Raw genomic sequence first — 21,754 nt, forward strand, 5'->3', positions numbered from 1 at the left:
GAAGGATCTGGGAAAAAAAACTTCAGAGAGTACACACAAAAATTGCCAAGAAATCACTAGGGGTCTTAAACTACAGAAGGAAGTGAACTGTAATTGCTTAAAATCTTTATGTAAATGTTTAGCTAAAATAAATGATAGAGACTATAAGCTCAAAGGACATTCCTGCCTATTGGGTTTAAAGGCAGGTTTAGATGCCAACTGAGCAGGGTATGATCACTTTGGAATAGCAACTGTAGTGATACATTCTATTCAATTACATACTGAGAAAACACTTATTCCAATATGTGTCAAGTTTCAGTCAATGTGTGTCAAGTTTCAAGCAGAGTATAACCTTCCATAGAAGAAAGTTTCAAAATTTTCAGACTATATAAACATAAAAAAGGAACTAAAAATATGTGTCAACAAGAAAGATGAGCATCTGAATTTCACCGTGGAATATGACTTTATGAGGTTAAATGTGGAATATTTTGTGGGTGAAAAAAGACAAACAAAAAATCAACAACAAAAAACCCCCACCAAACTCCAAAACAAAAACAACAGAAAAAGATACTTGTTTTCTTATCATTGTGCTAAAATAACCATACTCCCATTCCTTATGTATTATTTTATGAGCACCTCAGTCATAGAACATTCAGAATTTTAAAAGATTAGCTACTGGTAGAATGAATACATTAAGCAGAGAATATATATCCTCATCTCCTCATCTGGATTACAATAGATTCTTTATTCTTCCTCAGTACTCTAAATTTAAAGTGAATATTGTAACAAAGTGATGGCAAATTTGTAGAGAGGTAATGAGTTGTCATCTATTCCTGACCCTATTTTGGAAGTATATTACTGTCTTTATAGATGGAGAGATGACAGAAAAGAAAAAGATTAGGTAGGTATAGTATAACACAGATCATCCCATCTTTAGGCAGAATCACCACTTGCAGCCATCACTGCATTACCTTTGTGAGGACGGATGTTACCAGTATTGATCAATGTTGAAATTATAGAGATATTTCATTGGGTTCTCCAAGAGCTCAATATCTAATATTATTCCTCTGTTTTACCCCGAAAAATAGTGGATTTTGTAAGTAATGGCATTCTTGGTAGTATTTATGTCAGAAATGGTACAAACTCATCTAAAGCTCAGAGATGGTTCCAAGCCTTATCAGTTAGAGATATCAACCCCAGAGCTTCTGAAAAACGACAGCCAAGAATTCACCTCTTATAACTTAGACAGTGCGGCTTAATATCCCTGGCTGAGATGGTAAAATGACATCCTAAATTGCCATACTCCATCTGCTTCCAGAGAGTGGGACATTTTACAGTGGAAATATGTGTAGATCATAGAAAAATGGAATGATTTGGGTTGGAAAGAACCCTAAAGATCATCTAGTTCCGACTCTCCTGTCATAGGCAGGGAAACCTTCCACTAATTTAATCACAATGATAGGTTCCATTCTAAACACCTCTCTCAGTTTAAAACCACTGCCCCAGTCAAGCAGGGGTACTTGTCTTTCTCATCCTACGGCCCCTAGAGCTGGACACAGTACTCCAGCTGTGTTCTCACAAGAGCAGAGTAGAAAAGAATCACCTCCCTCAACCTGCTGGCTAAGCATATGATTTGTTCTCTGGGCTGTGAGCGCACACTGCTGGCTCATACTCAGTTTTTAATCCATTAATACCTCCAAGTCTTTCTCCTCAGGATTTCTGTCAGTTCACTCATCACTCATCTTGTATCCATGTTTGTGACTCTCTACTCCAGGTGCAGGACTTTGCACTTGGCCTTATTGAACCCCATGAAGTTTGCACAGGCCCACCTCTCAAGTCTGTCAAGCTCCTTAAAGACATCCCATCCCTCCAGCATGTCAACCACACCACACAGCTTGGTGTCATCAGCAAACTTACTGAGGGGATCCTCTATCCCACTGTCTGTTTCCCCAACAAAGCTGTTAAAATAATAAAAAAAAAATAAATATTTCTATGTGCTGGGATTTATAGTAAGTATGAGGTCTACTATTGTGATAAAACCTTTACCTTTCTTCATTTTTTTTTTCAGAGGCATAAAACATTCTTTGCTCTTTACTTTCTGCTCCTCTTCAGGCATTCAAAATCTGTTTTGTAGATTTCCTCTTTTAAAAAAAATAATTGAAGTTTATTCTAAATGAGAGAAATCTAAGCTTAAGAATTCTGGATATAAGAGTTCATTTAGTACTTGAAACTCAGGTGACAGGTCTTTGGAAATCAGTGTTTGAATAGAAATAATATTGAAATGTATTAGAAAAGTAGTTCTTGGGGAAGCAAAAATACTTTGTTGATGTTTTTACAATCAATAACTGGACTTTCACAAAAACTGAGGAAAACAAAATATTTACTGCTCAGTCCAGCTATATCAGTTTTTCCCTGGTACAGTAATTCCTATTAATTTAGCAAGAAAAGCTGTCAAATTTCATGTAAGTATAGAAATGAAGAATACAAAATCCTTTATCTTTAATATAAGTTTTTTTGGACTGTTCTTTAGTTTCAACTATTTCACACTAACTACATTTTCTTAACTCCCAATAGTCCAGATGGAACACCTCATACCAGTGGGATGAAATTGAACATGGAGTCTCTCTGCAAAAATCTTTTCTGCTTGGAGTTGGTAGGTACTACATTTTTCATAAATCACATAGAGGCCATACTAATTTTTTCCCCCCATGCTTCAAATATTTTTCCACACAGTTTACATATCTTTAAAAAGAAGACATCATGTATTATGTGTTTAACTGAGAATAAAAAATAGAAAGAGATACCATCAAACTTCTGGACTAACAATCTATAGTTCGATAAAGAGCATATTGGATTTAGTTTAATGGCACAATAAGAACATTTCCCACAGACATGTCACAGTTTATATCATCGAGTGGTGTATAATATATCAGAAGTGTAAATGGTAAAATAATCGTGAGAAATTTACCTTATCAATTTAATTAATGTTATATATATTTTTAATAGCAGATTCAACAGTTGTGGAAAAACCACTTATATTAAGAGAATTTGGGTGCATTGTAAAGCTCCTCTGCACACCCAAGTACAATTACTTGTGATTAAAAAAAAAAGTATTAGATAACTGTTGTTCAAAATTGGTATATTATCTTCTTAAAATTGCTAAACACTAGCTCTGTGACCAATTTTATGTCTTCAAAGCTGATATATATGAGTTAATATCAGGATACTCTTCTTAATTTTGACTATTATGTCAGTAAATAAGAAAGGTATACTTTCTTGTACAGTTTCAGAAAATGTTCCCTTTTTTAATGTTAGTTCATGTCAACTTTTTGAGACTAAGATATGAGTCCTCCATGTGTACTACACAGGCAAGTGGAAAAACGTCCAAAGCAATGTCTTGCCTAATTAAAGTTGATAATAAGAAGTATATTTTAACTGTTGTGAAACTAGTGAACTAGTGAAGAAACATGGGTTATGAAGGTTACTTCTTTAAACATTAAAAGCTGTTCAATTTCAAATTTTATTGACATTTGATCATAAAACACATTAACAGGTGGACTGTTATAGAACTCAGAACATACCTCATTGCAATATGCAATGGTATCTTCAGTAATACATTCCACAACAGAAACACCTCTGAATGTCAGAAAGCTTCACATTCAGTGAGTTTTTAATGGACAGATGTATTTTACAGTAAATTTTTCCATTTATTGAGAGAACTGCCTATGGATTGTGGGCAGAAGCTAAAGTGGGAACACAACTCACAGAAAGACATACATATACTTGCTGCAGAAAAGGAAAAAGTCTTCAAAATTTTTCACACAGAAACGACCTCTCTTCTCCCCTTCCACCCAGGTAGGTATAATGAATTTAGCCTAGTTAGCCTAACTGTTAGCAAAAAGCAGTGTAACAACTCTTTTTTAGTAGAGGTAAACAAAATATAACAATCCATCTGTTCCGAACAACAGAATATTTGAGTTCAATGAGATAGATAGCCAAACTATAAAAGCAACCTGCTGATCATCAAGTGCAAACATGTCTTGGACTATCCAGAACAAGCAGACTGACACAACACTGACTGCAATTTGGAAAAAGAGTGCGATTTGATCAGACTAATCATCAATGAGATATTTTCTACCCAGCTCTATAAATGAGGACAATCAAGAGTAGTCGGAGATGCCAGAGGAGGATATTCCAGCAGGACCCAGAAAAAGAAGATCCTGTGAAACTGAAGGGAACCTGTGACTGTGCAACAGGATTTGGGACCATGACCATGACTCCAACACCTCAGACCCTGTGGCCCAGTCCAAGAAATGCACATCACATGGCTGGGACTGCTGTGCTACATGAACATTGAGTAATTCATAAAGTTACATATATCTATGATTAAAGTATTTTGGTATCCACGTGCATTCAGTATCCACACTGTGATTTGGTCTTAAATCACAAGAATTGGGTTTCCATTGCCTTCTTTTTTTTTTTTACACTAATGAGAAAATCAAATGGGAATTTTAATTAGCAATGGTTCAAGATTTTCTGCTTTCCTGTTACATTAAGAAACATATCCATTACGTTTTAGAGAGCTGCTGCTCTTTAGAGGCTGAAGGAGTGAGACTGAGTAGGGTCAGAGTATGCAGAACTACCTGCTCACTAGAACACTCCTCTGAGTGCAGCTTCTGCACCTCATCTGTGTTACAAGCAGTTGCCAGTACACAGCCTTAACCTTGTAGAAAACGCCCTAGCATCCTACTCAGGACTAGGTGTTTTCTGTCACCCAGCATTTCTCCTGGGCCTCTTGTGGGCTTGAGATATAGTAATTATTCTGGGTACTTCTCCACATGTTCTGTTGCTCTGGAGAGCAGTGTAATGAAGCCTGCCAAGCTAGGTTTTACTGCATGAAATGGAGGACAACAGGTTTAATTCTTTGAAAGCTGAAAATGGAAACAGTACATGTTTCTGAAACACCTGTTTTTCTTTTTCAATTTCTTAATTAAGGTACAAAACTTGTCTGGAGTAGAAAACTTCAACTGAAGAAACTGCCTTCTCCAAGAACAGAGCAAGATCTTTGATGAGAAATATTTTGACCTGATTAGACAGGTAGAAAAGCATCTATTTAAATTTTCAATAAGGGACGCACCCACTGATAATGGAGGTGACTTAATTTTTTTTTTTATTTCCCTCCTACTCCTTACCATCTATGTATACAACAAAAAAAAGAAGTTCTAGTTTAGAGAACAGTGGTCCAGTAAAAATGCAAATGAAAGCTTATGCCAAATGTGCAAATACTCTGTCCTGATCTTTGAAGCATATTACCAACTTGTTATGAGAACTCACTGTGTGAACTTGAGCTTGCTACCAGGTGTCTCTTGTTATGATGTCAGGTTTAAACACAGGATAATAGCAAGTGCCTTGAAAACTTATTTGAAAGCAGAGGACTTAGACCTACAAACAACCCATAGATGGCCAATTAATTACTGGTCATTGAAGAAGTACAACATTGACAGTGAGGAAAACACTGCTTTCAGCATACTAAAGAAAAGAAACAAGTAAGCAAGAAAAAATAGCTGAGCAACAGGGCAAGGCATCTACCTATGAAAGTAACACCCTCACTGCATTGCAGTCTAGTGGGCAGAGACTAAAGGCTAAAACTGCCAAGAAGTACAAACATTGTATAAAATGACAGGATTTGGAATGGGGTATGGAGACAGAAGTATTTATCATAGGAATTGTTCCTGCAGAATTGATGTGAGATCATTGGAATAGTGAGGGAGCTGTCTTCTTTTGCTGCCTGCTCCAAGAGCAGCAGCTCTCCCTCTCTCTGCCTGTTGCAGGAACCATTCATTCTTTTGACCTGCTGTCATGGTTTGAGATACCCCAAAATCCAATTCCCTAGCTACATTCCCCCTCCCACATCTCAACTCAGTGAGAGATGATTCTTTCCAGACAAAACACACGGACTCAAAATGGGGAAATGGAATATATTACAATGACTGTACAAATAAATATTATATACATTACACACGAGCTCAACTATCTCTACCATGACATAAGTATTTACAATGGATCAAATCTCTTCTCCTCTCCAAATAAAAGTCCAGGAGGGAAGAAGGACAGATCCCTTCCACATTTAGAGCAGCAGCTCTCTCTTCTTTTCTTGCATGTATTGGCTGTGGCTGGATTTCTGCCAGCACTCACGAGGGGGTATCCCCCTCGGCCCCTTGACGCAGGCAAAGGGGTCTTCCGTGGGCTACGTCACCCCAGACAAAGGTCGTTCCACCACAGTCATATCACGAGCCCAGGGGGTCTTCATGACAGTCTGGTATCTTCAGGGAATTCAGGTTCCTTGCAGAGCCTCTGTGCCCTGCTTCAAGATGGCTGCGAGCTTCTTTGTAGCTTGCAGCAATGGAGGGCCTCAAGGTCGACCTCCACACACCTTCCTGGCTAAGCTCTCAGGACGACTGAGCTTCTTAGCTCCTTTACTCCATCTAGGACTTCTAATCAGTAAGAGCCCACCCCCTCCATTTTGGAGGGATCTCAAAGGAGTCTGGGGACTTTTGGTTCAGTTCTTACCCCAACTCTCTCTATAGAACTAGTTCTGCTCTCATCTGCTGCTGTTGGCTCTCTCTTGGCTCTCTGTCTCCTTCCAGGAGTCCTCTCTGCAGTGCATACCATTTGCTGTTTAGTTCAGTTCTTATCTGTCCTGGCTCTCTACCACCTTCTCCGGCCAGTGTTGCTTCTACTGCCGCTGTTGCTGTTCTGTCTCTGCTGCCCACGGTGGAGAAAACATCTCCCAGCATAGCTACAGGCACCTAGCCCAGCTTTATGCTGTTCCAGATCCCTGCAGCTCCCCCAGCCCGGGGCTGGGGGGGCCCCAGAGGCCCCAAGGGCTCAGAGCCCCTTTCCTCGTGGTGTCAGAACATGGCTACCACTTCTATTACCCAAAACTACAACTCTTCTCTTCCGGTCTGGTCATGGTATGTTTATATTTCACAGGAGCGCAGATTGGTTCAAAGCTCAAGTGCCACCACCCCTTGGGGGCTACCACCTTTTTTTAGCCTCTGGGGGAAAACCTGTTTCAAACCATTACACCTGCTAAGGCTGTTGTCCAGGATTGTGCATGGAAGGGTGTGGGAGGGTGTGCATGTGCATTCACGTGTGTGTGTATCTCCTTCCCTGCAATTTCTATGTATTTCTTCTCTGTAACACTAACTTGCTAGTAAAGCCTTATTCTACATAAACAGTTCTATTGTTTCCTCCCCTACCCTTTACCTTACTCTGTTCTCTTCATGTATCCTAATATCATATAGTTGTAGAGTGCCTAGACTATTTTATAACCCAGAACACATATTTTTTTGAATCCTAGCACCAGTCAAAATATTCTACGTGCTGTGTGCCAGGAACGTGTTAGGAATAGGTGACTGTATGTATATCTGTCAGTCAGTTTGGTATTTTCTAATCAGTGGTCTAGTAATGTGTGTAACTACTATCCTAATCTTTGTCCTTGCTCCATTAATTTGAAAAATAATTACTTATTCTGTCACTTATGGAAGTTTGTTCCCTCCCTGGGGCCTAGGAAGATAATGCCTCATAAAGGTTACGACACCTTGATACACTTTATAGAATCATAGAATCATAGAATCAAGAAGGTTGAAAAAGACCTCCGAAATCAAGTCCAACCTTTTATCCAACACTGCTGTGGTTAGTAGACCATAGCACTAAGTGCCACTTCCAGTCTCATCTTAAAAACCTCCAAGGACGGTGAATCCACCACCTCCCTGGGCAGCCCATTCCAGTGTCTGATTACCCTCTTTTTAAAAAATTTCTTCCTAATATTCAACCCAAATGTCCCCTGGCAGAGCTTAAGACCATGTCCTCTTCTCCTGCTACTGGTTGCCTGGCAAAAGAGACCAATACCCCCCGGCTACAACCTCCTTTCAGGTAGTTGTAGAGAGTGATGTGGTCTCCCCTGAGCCTCCTCTTCTCCAGGCTCAACAACCCCAGCTCCCTCTGCTTCTCCTCATAGGACTTGTGCTCCTGTCCCTTCACCAGCCTTGTTGCTCTTCTTGGACCTGCTTCAGCATCTCAATATCCTTCCTGAACTGAGGGGCCCAGAACCGGACACAGTACTCCAGGTGAGGCCTCACCAGCGCTGAGGACAGGGGCAGAATCACTTCCCTGGTCCTGCTGGCCACACTGTTCCTGATCCAGGCCAGGATGCCACTGACCTTCTTGGCCACCTGGGCACACTGCTGGCTCATGTTCAGTTTCCTGTCAATCCAAACTACCAGGTCCCTTTCTGCTCTCCAGTCACTCTGTCCCCAGCCTGTAGCGCTGCCTGGGGTTGTTGTGGCCAAAGTGCAGGACCCAGCGCTTGACTTTGTTGAATCTCATCCCATTCTAATCAGACCATGTCTCCAGTTAGCCCAGGTCCCTCTGAAGAGCCCTCCTGCCTTCCAGCAGATCAACACTCCCTCCCAGCTTGGTATCATCTGCAAATTTGCTAATGGTACACTCAATCCCCTCATCAAGATCATCAATAAAGATATTAAACAGAACTGGGCCCAACACTGATCCCTGGGTGACACCACTAGTGACTGGTCACCAACTGGATGCAGCACCGTTCACCACCACTCTCTAGGCCCAGCCATCCATTTGTCCTTGACTTCATTTGTCTTAAATCCATTTTCTCTCTTTTAAATAAATCTGACTTACAGAAATTTGATGGTTATGTGGATATTTCAGCAGTTCATTTTCAAGGGCAAGACAATCTTGCAATTACAAATAAGAAATACTAAATGAGAGCTAACTGATATAGTCAAAAGGGACATGTAGGATTTACCTTTACTTAGGAAAATGTGATTAAAAATGCAACAGCAGATTTCACAGAAAGTTAAAATAGTATCACAGAAGGTATGAGCTTTTAAGAGATGTGACATCCCTGGTTTGTAGTGATCTCTCTTATTAGATTCTAGCCAATACATATTTTTGATTTTGTTATGTTTTTCCTCTTTCCCATTTCAATGAAGGTGCAATATTTTACTGCGATTGAATAGGGTAAAGATTCCCAGTAGTGAAATCTATTACATGGTGGCACAGTCTCCAAAGGAAAGTAGTAGAAGCTTTATTGCTAAGTACATTTAAGTCTAGACGAGACAAAGCACTGGAAAATATTCTTTAGGGAACAATCTAGTGACTACATGAAATAGAAGATCAAATAGCTATTTTCAGCTCTAATTTCTACTATTAACATCCATGCTACAGTATGAATTCAAGATTGTTGTTACAGAGCTGCTAGATGAGTTTAATAACATAAAAACATTTGTATTTTGCAATATTTTACTCATTATTATAGATTCCAGGGTTAGTAATTTAACCATACTTTAAAGAAAGTATACAATAATAAAGACTGAGCTGTAGCCAAAAATATCCACCTGATTCTAAGTGGTTGTTTTTCACACAGCAACTAGAAAATCACATCAATGATCTGACTATACTTCATAATCATAGATTCTGCCTAAGAATAACAATTCAAATAGCATGTCAGTGAATACCTCCACTGATTTTCTAATTGGCTGGAAGTGGACAATGGAGATAGAAATAAAATGCTTTCAAATAAAACATGTTGATGTACCAAGATAATCCTTTACTGACATAAGTATAATGCTAGTCTATATTAACTGCAGGGGTGGTGGTAGAAGGATCTGGAAATAACACTGTCAGAAAACATGTAGATCTCATCCAGAGGGAACAATGTTTACAATTTACCTTACAATGGGAACTTTAAACTTCTTATTGTTGGGGGGTTTACACTCTTTTTTTTCTTCTGATTTCCACTTGTATTTGAGATGATTCATCTGCACTTATAAATAATGCCATATAAACAACTAATAAATGGAAATGTGTGGCAATGCAGCGTTGGAATTTTGCTAGCTTTAATGTCCTGATACATAGAAACACACTAGACACTAACCCAGGTGCTCTGTCACTCCCACTCCACAACAGGAGAGGGGGAGAAAATAGTGCGTAAGATAAAGAGAGATATCACTTATCAATGAGCAAAACAGACTTCACTTGAGCAAGAGTCCATGAAAATTATCAGGGGGCTGGAACACTTCTCCTTTGAAGAAAAACTGAGAGAATTGGGGTTATTTAGGCTTGAGAAGAGAAGGCTCCAGGGAGACCTTATAGCAGCCTTCCAGCACTTAAAGGCGAGCTTATAAGAAAGATGAAGAGAGACTTTATACCAGGGTCTGTAGTGATGGGACAAGGGACAATGGTTTTAAATTAAAAGAAGGTAGATTAAGATTGGACATAAAGACAGATTTTATGATGAGAGTAGTGGAACACTGGTGGATATTCTATCACTGGAACTGTTCAAGACTAGGTTGGGTTGGGATTTGATTAATGTGAACTAGTGGAAGTTGTCCCTGCCCATGACAGAGGGGTCAGACTAGATGATCTTTAAAGGTCCCTTCCAACCCAAACAATTCTATGATCTGTGATGAGACACATTTCCTGTGTAAATTGGCCCGCTCTCTGGAAGCAGATGGAGTATGGCTATTTAAGGTGTCACATTACAGTCTCAACCAGGGCTGTTAACTGACTATGTTAACAGAGGTGAATTCTAAGCTTATTTTTGAAAATTAATGGAATTTATTGGCAATTAAAGTAGATTTGGATGGTGAGAAGCAAAGGTAAAATTTAAAACAACACCTTCCCCCCATCTTTTCCTCAGATCCAGCTCCACTCCTTCAGTCCACACTCCTCTACCTCTCCCTACCTCAAGTGACACAGGGAGATAGGGAATGGGACATCATGATCAGTCTGTAGCACCTCCTCTCTGCTGATCATTCTTCAGATCTTTCCCCTGTTCATAAGGTGTATTTCCACGGGCTTCAGGAAATATCCATGTGTTCTGGCATAGGGTTGTCCACTAGTCACAGTGTGGATATCTGCTCCAGCACTGTTCTCCATGGGTTGCAGTGGGACAACCTGCTTCATCATGTTCTCCCCCACTGTCCGCGGGGCAATCTCTTCTCTCGTGCCTGGAGCACCTCCTTCCCAGCTCCATCCCTAACCTTGGCATTTGCATTGTTGTTTTTCCCTTTTTTACCCCCTCACAGTGCTCTTTGTCTGGCATTTGTTCCCTTTCTTAAACATCTTTTCAGAGGCATCACACACTTGGCTGATGGGCTCAGCTGTGTCCTGCAGTGGATGTGTCATGGAGCCAGCTGGAAACAGGATAGCCAGGGTAGGTCACTCTTCAGCCTACCCACTTCTAAAACCTTGCCACACACCCTCCATACACAACTATAGGAACTAAGGTAGCCAGTCTGAACTTCTGACCAAGCATCAGTTTAAAAGATCTATTTAAACTAGTTTTATCGCCTTTCAGCAATGACCAAACAGGTCAGAGGAAGACACCTTGTAAAGTCCATTCCTTTGAAAGGGTATCACAGTGTTTCAAGGTCTGTTGGCTTCTCAGGGCTCTGTTTCTCAGGATACACATTCCTGATCCTGCCTTACATATGGGTAGACAGAGTTACAAGGAAAGCAAACACTGACATTTGTGGTGTTTTCAGCACTGTTTGTTTAAACACTGTTCATGCACATGTATGTGCCTTTTTCTGAAAAGGAAAGACTAGGATACTAAAAGACATCTATAGATGGAATTTTACTCCATATTTCTCAGTGGTATAATGCACCAGGGCCTAAATATATTTCTGAACACTATGTATGATTCAAGTCCGTAACTTGGGATACAAGAGAATCTCTCTATCCAATACTGCTAGTAAATATTTTGTATCTTGTTGATTATTGTTATGAAGGATAAGCAGTACAAATATAATTCAGCCAGAAGCTTGTAATATTCCTCATCATGTGATCGGAGAAGAAAGTATATGTAAATTTTATGTCTGTTCCCTGCTTAAATACTTTTTTTTCTCTGTTCAGATATCTAAAGCTCTTTTGAATTTAGAAAACAACTTGAAATATGTTGTTATCATCCTAGACATTTACAAACATAACATTATTAAAAAAAAACCCTGGCTTTTAGCTCTCAAGGGCAATGCTGTAAAAGCAGTAAAAATTATCATTCAAAGATTCATAAGTTTATATCTGCATAACTTATAATATAATTCCCAGTCATATTCTGTATCATTTTGCTTCACCTTCTATAGAATGTGGTTGTATATTTTTTGTGGTTGAATTATTATTAAGATAACCATTTATTTTTTTGGCATACTGAAAGGTATTATGAAGAGTTGTTTAATGTAAAAAGTTTAGGGAAATAGATGTTTCTTGGGAACATATAATTCTTTTAAAGTAATTTGAAAATGTACAGTCGAGTCCCTTATCTTCCTGCTAGGATTTATGTCAAAAGTGATCTTTCTGTAATATAATGAAAGAATGAACTAAAACAATGAGGTATTCTTTTAGAAAGAAGATATTCTCTCTGTATAACTTTAGCAATACAGCTATAAGATGAAATGCTCAGACAGATTGCTTTTCCACTCTCTTGACTTCACCTTTGTATGACCAGGGGTTTTATGTGAGAAACTTTTTTCTGAGCCTTATATAGTTTTTCATTTACTATAAGAGTCTGGGCACTTTCAGGTACATATAAGTTTGTTCTTTCATACCAGGGAAACTGTTTATTTACTGGTTACTTAAAAACAATCTGAACTCAGAAAATACAATGTATGTGTTTGTTTGGTTGGTTGGTTTTTTGTTGTTGTTGTTTTTGTTTTTGTTTTGTTTTTTTTGTTGCTGCTGTTATTTATATTTCTAGAAGCAGTCTGGATAAAAAACTCATTATTAACCTTAACATGAATCTTTCAGAAACATTGTTTTATAAATTTAGATCACTACATGCTAACTCATAGGACAGGAATAATGTCTTTTGAGTAGCTAAGTATTTCACAGTCCTTGGAATATTTGCAAATGTACATTTAAATCTTTCTAGGAATTATAGACACTCCATGCTATAAATTCCTCTAATAGTAGAACTGTAAATACTACCTTATGAAACATGCTTCTGTCTGTGTTTTATAGCTTGACCTGATTTAGCTCTTCTTTTAGAGACTTTAGACATTACCTAAGATATTAGCCCTTTCCTTCCTAAACTCATGTATTGAGAATCGTTCCAGACATACAAACAAAACTATTAATAAAAAGAGTTTAAACATGAGACCAGTCACTGCTAAATCAAAACAGAGCTCATTTTAAGTCAAAACAAGAACAGAGTTAAATTTGAAATTATTGAGAAAAAGTTCCTGTAGCGGGAAAAAAACCAGAGTTATATGAGAAAATTGTCATCTGGATATCAAATATTAGTTATTTCCAAAATAAATTATTTCTCAAATTCTGGGCTACCTAAGTTTTACCAAGTTAAGTGTATAAAGCTGTAAGTGCAGTAATAGTAAATTATATCACCTCTATTAGCAGGCTATAACTTGTATGTATGGAAGAATATAAAACAGGATGTGCACAGGGCCTTGTTCTTCTTCCAGAAAACTACAGTGTGGGTCTTTTGTAGCTTCACTTGTATTTGAAATGTGCTGTCTGATGGGCACAGCCAGACCATTTTTCCATGAAATTGTTGAAACATTTCTTTACTTTTTGGAAAGTTTTTTGCTGAGTGAAAAAGTATTGAAGTTACCTTCTTCAAGCCTATTACCTGAGAATTTCTTTGGATCCTTCTATGTTCTCATATTGTATGATATAGTGACAATATTCCTTATTTACCTCCATGATTTATAACACTCTTATATACCACCCAGGGTCATGCAATGGTTTCTAAAGGAGATATAGAAGAGAAATATAGTATAATAATTGCAAAAAGGAGGCTTTAAATCTCAATCAAATGGAGAAGATTTACCATGTCTTTTTTAGACTCTGGGTAGATGCCAGCTCAACAAAGAACTAGTAGTAAGAACTCCTTGCCAAAACCTTCACTATTAAGTAATTTTTTGACTATAGAAATGTTCTTTTAAGTAAAAAAGAAAACAAATCCACAAACAAAAAACTCAGCTCAAACCAAAATCAAACAGCTGTTTAGCATGCAATCTCTACAAGTACTTTTAAAATATTTAAATTCTTGTTCTTTTTGCTTACTATCTCTCCATGAACTCTCAGCTCCTAAGTCCACTTCCTATTATCCACTATTCTCTTCAGTGTTAGGTAATACACTCTTTGCTCAGAAATCACACTTAATTTTTCTGATTTATTTGTTCTCCATTATTTCCTCATCCTCCAATATTTTCTCTTCCATCTCTGCTATCAGCTTGATAAGAGTACATTGCTGTCCACCTACATTTTTCTTCACTGCATCACTGTCAAATTTTCTTCATTACTCTCATGCCTCAGATGCATCCAAAGATATGTGATTTTCTTCATGGAACCTTTCCTTGACTTCCTATCAATTTCTTAATTTCTAGTTTCTGGAAGTTCCATGTGTTCTGTTGACATCATTTTGCATTATACAATCTCTCTTTTGTCAAGTTTTATTTTCTTTAAGCAGACAATAATGATACACTCAGATATTTTGAAATCGTAATTCCTATTTTATTCTCAAGCTTAAGCCAGAAAGATTTTCAATATTATCCTGCAGTTCATCCTTTTAGAAGCCATGTCAAAAGTGTCTTAACAAAAGGAATAAAACAAAGATATTTAATATTTTTATGGCAGGTTTCAGGGTCACCCTTCTAATACTAACTGAGTCACTTCATTTTATATATTCAATTTCTCATCATTTTATGTTGTGCGATGGGTCAACATAACAGAGCAACATATTATTCTCTTCTTACAAAAGTTAATTTAAAGTACTGAAGGAAAGCATACAGTTGAAAAATCCAACAATAAACACTGAAATAGAAATTTAAGTTTAGTGGTGTGCCATACTTTGGGGTTTGCTTTAGAAGAATGTTTGAGGCATGCCAGTACAATGGAACAAAAATCTTACTTAAAGGGATTTTTCTTTTCAAGCAAAACCATCTCAATTCTCTGGAAATATAGGAGCAGAAAACTGGAAAGGCACTTTCTCTCTCCTTTACAATTCTGCACAGAATGGCAGTATTTTGTTTGATTGGTTTGGTTTTCTTTCTTGTCCGTAAAGAAAACTGGAATAAAGACAGCTTTTGTTTTGCACATTAATGTCTCCTTGAAATACTTATATAACTCACAATAACAGTACAAGAGTATCCTTTTCCTATCCCTCCCCCTTTTACAATTCCTTAGTTTTCTACTCAGTCACAGATTGCCACTTTTCAAACAACAGTTGAATTATTTCAGGTTTAATTTTGTCTTTTTTTTTTTTTTTTTTTTTTTATCTAGAATGCCAAGAAACTTTTGTCGTGGTTGTGAAAATCACAGGGTGCATTAACATATAACTTAACAACTTGAAAACAAAAATATATTTCATGTATTTTGCATTTAAACATGACAAAAGAATAGTGATATGGTTTGAAGCTGGCTCCCTGCCAAGTCTCCAAACCTTACCACAAGAAGTCCCCTCCCCCCAAACCTCAGGGAGAAGAGGGAGAAAAACAACTAAGAAAACCTGAAACGAGAGAGAGACAGTTAAAGTGATATATATAAATATATTTACACTGATGTTACAGTTATATACAATTGAAATATATACAATTTCACAAGGGAAAGGGAAGGGGGAAGGGAAAAGGAACAAAACCAAAATAATAATATATATATATCCCTATTAGTAGCCCAATATCTAGCACTAAAAGACTTAGCAAAGAAATATCTCACTACTCTCCTTGGGACAACCTAGAGTCTCTCTGGAACGATCGCTGGCAACCTCCGCCTCCCAAGGTCGACAAGGCCTTACCAGGCCTCGCTCCCCAACACGGCAGACTCAACAGCAGGGAACCTGCACCTCCAAGCCACCGGAAGGAAAGAGAGTGAAGGTCTCTTCTTTCTTTTTATAGTCTGGCTTACGTAAAAATCGTAGGGAACACTGGGTAAATCTGGACCCTTCCCTGGTTACAAACTGGTCACCAAGGAAGGCCTAGACCAAACTACCACAAATAGTCACTCATGTAATTTACTGAATAAGAGACCCGATCCTGCTATTCCCATTTTCATTGAAAGGTCTCTGTCAGTAAGTCCTAGCAGTGCTACTAGCCCACCCTATAGCAACAACACTGAACTAGATAACTTTCTGTAACTCAGCCATCATGACCACTTTATTGTCATCACCTGTAAGGAGAACAATGTCTACTCTGAAGAACTGTTTGAGAATCTGAAACAGAGTATGAAAGAAAGGAAGGCTTACTCTGCCCCAACTTCTTTACTTCCTTTTCTGCATAGTTATTTTTCTGAACAAGAAGGGATTTGTTCATTCTGATGAGGACTTTGATGTTTTCCATTACACTGAAATACTCAGTGTATCAGGGGATTCTCAACAACATGGATCCACTTAATTAATACTGAATTTTTCTAGAAATCCTACCAAAGCACTTAAAACAATTACAGGAATAGCAAATGAACTCATCACGAGTAATATTAGCACAAGATGCACTAAATTAATTGATACTGGTTGGACACTCCTTTTCTACATATGTTGAACCCACTGTAGGATATTTTAGCTGAATCAAAAAAACAGAACATCTGGAATGTTTATTTAACCTATGTCAGGACCAAATACCATTTTCATTTATCACCTATAGAAAAGCATATAAAGCTTTTTTATCACTTATGAAAAGCATTTGTTTACAAAACCTATGTGGCAAACTGTATTCGTATTTTTCAGTGAAGCAAATGACAGAACAGAGTGTTTTTTAAGACGTTGTCAATGGTGAAGAGAAAGATGAGTTACATATGTCACCTTGGAATTTCCGTTAAATAGTGAATGTTTGAGAAAACCATTTCTTGTTAATATACTTCTACTCTCTATAGACATGGCCATAAGAAGAGCAGATGGAGCCTTGTGGGTAAAGAATGCTATGCAATGTTTTCAAGTTGGAGATATTTAACCTATTTTTGGCCTGTAGAAGAAATTTTGTGTAGGTCAGTTGTCTTTCCCTGTGTAGGAATAACAAAGCAGAAGGACAAGAGTAATTACATAGTCCAGAATACAACACCCTCCATGCAGCACCACAAGAAGGAAAGATAAAGTGATAAGTCATCTAAGAATACATTTTTAGTGTTTCACCAACAGGCACAGGTATTTTCAATAATTCAAATCTTGTCTGCAATTGCCCATATATAACATTTTTTCATTCCTGAAAACAGGTACGCTATCCTATATCAAATATCTATAAGGAAGTTTTGCCAGACATTTATTTCCTCTCTACCCCTACCCAGAATTAATAATAGAGTATTTAGCAGAGAATTTGGTTCTGTAGTAAGAGGATAATTTGTCGAAGGGTTATAGGCAGAAACAAGATCTTTGGAGCCTGTCATCAACAAGGGACCAAATTACAGTCAAGCTGTGTATTGTAGTGTGTGTATTATATAACATTTATGGTAGGGATGAAAAAGAATGTGTGGGATTTTATCATGTCTCCCTCAAGAAGATTGGTGTGAGTAAGGACTAAGAAACACTCTAAATAGCCTTAAAAAAACAAACAAAAAATCTCATTAGATGCCTCAGCGGAACCATCTCTAGCACTGCTTAGCATAGAGGTTGTATGTTTTTACTGATCAGCAAAATAAAGAAGGAAAAACTAAGCCAAAAGACTGGAAATTAAAACCAAAAAACAATGAAAAATTATTAAGTTAAAAACCAGACAAAACAAGCCTGTTATGAAAGTTCAGACAAAGCAGTCCTTAGCATTCCCCAGCTAAAGCCCACTGTAGCCTGATGTCCTAACTACATAGTAACCATATGTTACATTAAAAAAAAAAAAAAAAGTGTTGTTAGGTAACTAGATGCAGATTTGTTACCTAAACATAAAATATTCATTTGAATAATTTATTTTAAAATACCAAATGTATTTTAAAATAATATTTCTACTTCCATAAAGTTTCACTTTTACTTACATAACGAATATTGCCAGGAAAGCTGGATTCGGTATGCCAGCTGAATGTTTTTAACATTTAAATGCAAAAGATCCTTTAAGTAAATTTACATTTTCCCATTTATTTTTTACTACTACAATTACCACTAAAATATGAACCAGATAAGAGAGAATAAGAATATAATGGAATCTCTCTTTGGATAGGACAAAGTATTACAAAAATTTCAAACCTGTCTTTGCTGAGTTGATTAAACATCCATTATACACTTTCAATTTACTATGCTGTTTTAATGCCAAATAATTCCAGACTTACTATAGCACTTTTTGTCCTGGGAAGTGCTACTTATCTTTCAGTGCAACATAATTTTATAAAATTATATTTTTTCTAAATTTTCTAATGGAAACAGATAGCTTAAGACAAATAATCCTTTACCAATTAAATAGGGAATGCAAGACCAAAACATCAGGTATTTCTTGATAATTAGGACACCCAAGAATTCTCCATGTCATTTGTGACACAAAGTACTTTTCTTATGGAACAAGCAGGGAATCTATTTCACTCAAATTGATTGACATTGCTCAAAGGGAAGATATTGACTTTTATTAGCCTCTTTTGGCTTGTAGCTTTTTCCTTCACTCTCAAAGTCTTCAAATAAATTGTTTCAATTGATGCACACACAAAGAAATAAAGCTCCTTTGACTTGTGATAGAGCCTTTGCTACAAACAGCAATATTCACTGCAGTCTTATTGCAGAAACTCCAATAGAGGAATAATTCACATTGAATTATTAATTTCAAAGTGCCCTGAAAATTAAAAAATACAAATTAAAAATATAGAAAGAAACAGAGTGAAAAAATGCAGCGACCAAATGGAGTCCTTACTAGATATCAACTAAGTTTTAAATACCATTTCCACTTTCTTCCTAACAGAGAAAAAAAAGATTACTTTTTCCCCCTATAGCATGTAGTTTAGTGGAAGTGCTTATAAACATTGAAGAACTAAATTAGCTACCCTTCATAATCTGCACCTGGCTCATGTTTATGGTGCAGTGTTCATGTGATTGGCAATGACAGTATGCCTTATGCTTTCTGACCATTTAGAATCACTTCCTTAAAAATTAAAAGTCTACAAAACAAGGTTAAAGTTTAATCTTTTGTTATACTAATTAAGGGTACCAAGTAGTTTAAAAACAGATGTCAGATGTGTGAGAACCAGATTTTCATAGTTACTGATAATAAAAGCCATCTTTACTTCAGTGATCCTTTCACTGACGCTCATTACCAAAGGTAAGGCTGCTTGATATGAAAAAATGTTAAAAGTCATTCATATGAGTCTGTAAATGTGTGCAAATATTTTTTCTAAAGTATGCAGAATATGAAGGATATTTGGAATAACATATTTTCTTTGTTTGTTTCAAGTATATCTATTTTCTTTCCACAGATACTAAACCCTGTGCTTTAATAGGAATGAAACAAAGCAAACCAAATTAATTAAAGCAAACCAAAAAGATCAGAATGTGACAGAAAGACACCTTGGGTAGATATGTAACAGGAACAATAAACCAATGTGTTTCTTGCTGGTTTTTGTATCAGTTTGAATGCTTTCCCTGTCACTGTAATAATCTCTGATGAAACTGTGAGAACATGAATGGTAGCAGAAGAAGTGACCCAGTGCAATGAACAGTCCTGGGTAAAGAACTTACACTGAGGTCTAGTTACTTTGTTTCCTAGCATCTCCTGCAATGAAAAAGTTCCAAAGGGAAATCTGAGAAAATGCATTTCAAAATGCAGTAAACATTTTTGTCTAAAACAACGTTAAAACCCCTTTTCCCTTCTCTTTTTTAATTTGGCTGGAGAAATGGAAGACATAACACTGGTAATTTTCTAAAATATGTAGGTTCTGTGACATGAGAAACATATCTGATGATTCCTATGCTGTCCTTTCAAACATCTCCTTCTGAAGAAGAGTAATAATTTCCTTCCTATAGTAGAGAATATTTTCCAATATGTCAATGAAGGTAAATTCTCCAAATATGAAATTTACGTAATATATAAAATAAGTGCCATTATTTGTTACACGACAGAGAAATCCTTTCTGAATTCTGCTATATTAGACCATGGAACAATATGTTCCACAGTCCAACAGGAGACTGAGGAATGTATTAATAAGAACTTTAAAAAAAAATAAACATTTTGATGAAAGGGTTCTTACTTCTATCAAAATATTTTATGAAATTGTCACAAATCTGTTCTAACTCAATGAAAAAATGTCATGTACTGCCTTCCTTTTTTTGAATTTCTTTTCCATATTTTTGTGTTAAAGTATCTCCCTTAATAATTCCCTAAGTTAGTAACTTTAATTTTTCATTGCTAACTGTCATGGAGTTGGAAAGTGGTTAACCCCGGGGGTGGTGTTCTTGGTGTAGAACTATAATTCACCCCTGTGAAATTAATTGGTTTAAGACTGGAAAAGGACCTGATTACGTAGTTGGAGGAAAGACAGCCATAGCTTGAGACACCATGTGTTTGAGAGAGGGACCAGTGAGCCCCGCCGGGGGCCAAGGTCCCCCAGGCCCCGGCCAGGCTGGGGAGGACCCAGAACAATATTAAAACTGGACTGAGTGCCATGGCCAAAGGCTGGGGGGAGTTTTCTCCACTGTGAGTAGGTGGCAGGAAGATGCCGGAGCAGCAGCAGAGGCAGTGCTGAGTGAAGAGCTGTGGCTGAAAGCCAAGAAGATAGCCAACAAGCAGCGAGATGGCACAGAGCCAGGCTGAGAGACGCAGAGATGTCCTGCAGGAGGGAGAATTGGCAACAGAGTAGAGAAAACTCAGTAGAGAATGTTTTGGGGTAAGACTGAATTAAATGTCCCCAAAGCCCTTTAGAAACCCAGAGACCTCCTGAAGAGGAGGGGTGGGCTTCCAAACTTTTATGGAGTCCCGAAATGCAGCAGCAACTAGAGAGAGAAAGAAGAGCTGAGAACTAGTAGATGTCCTGTGAGCTGGACTAGGACGGAATGTGACGGAAGTAGCCTTTCCCCCTCCCCGCCACATTGGCAGCTGAGACAGAGCAAAGGAGCTCTGTTAGAACACTTGGGGCAAAAACTGAACTGAGAGCCCTAAACCATTCTAACTCGAGGGAAATTGACCCCCCGAGGAAGGGACTTTCACAAAATGCCTTGCACTTTGTGATATGACCGTAGTAAAGCTAACTTTGTCCCTGCTTTTGCAGTCCACGGGAGAGACCTTCGGTTGGAGCCGAAGGGCCAGGAGGGGTGAGAGAAAACCCCTGTGTTGTAATGAAGAGAAAGAGAGAGATTTTCCAGCTAAGACGAAGTGAATCTGCAGCTTAGAAGAGAAGAGATTGTGCTGCTCTGAAAGTGATCTTCATCTTTCCTTCTGAACTTTTATTAGAGGGAAAGGAGGAATTTGATATATGTAAATATATTGTTTTACCATAGGAGAGATAGTTAGGATTGTTGTATATAAATGTATTATAGTACCTATTGTGTTAGTAATAAATTTTGATATAATTTCCTCATGATAGTAGATGTGTTATGTCTGAAACCTTCTCTCACATTGAGGCAAATTGTAGGAGGTTTAAAAATTGGATTTTTGGAGGGTTCAAGCCACGACACTAACTTATGTATAGAATTTAAAGCTACACAACAGGGTTTAAAGTGTTTACCAGATACCGTCAATGATTAATATTTTCTAAATATTTTTCCCAGCACTGGGAAGAGTTGGAGCTTCTTTTTCATTGGATATTAGAGCCTCCTTCTGGGTAAATTCAGCCTGTC

The 21,754-nt window shown here is 37.5% G+C and overlaps 1 long non-coding RNA gene across 1 annotated transcript; it reads left to right on the forward strand.

Moving 5' to 3' along the window:
• Positions 1 to 1,530: 1,530 nt before the first annotated feature.
• On the forward strand, positions 1,531 to 21,512 carry LOC113948232. The gene is made up of 4 exons (XR_003528052.1): positions 1,531 to 1,724; positions 2,554 to 2,632; positions 3,295 to 3,336; positions 21,502 to 21,512. It is a non-coding gene; the product is annotated as an uncharacterized LOC113948232 (long non-coding RNA).
• The last annotated feature ends 242 nt before the right edge of the window (positions 21,513 to 21,754 follow it).

This window comes from Corapipo altera, unplaced genomic scaffold (assembly GCF_003945725.1).
Source record: "Corapipo altera isolate COAL_440 unplaced genomic scaffold, ASM394572v1 0, whole genome shotgun sequence".
NCBI lineage: Eukaryota > Metazoa > Chordata > Aves > Passeriformes > Pipridae > Corapipo > Corapipo altera.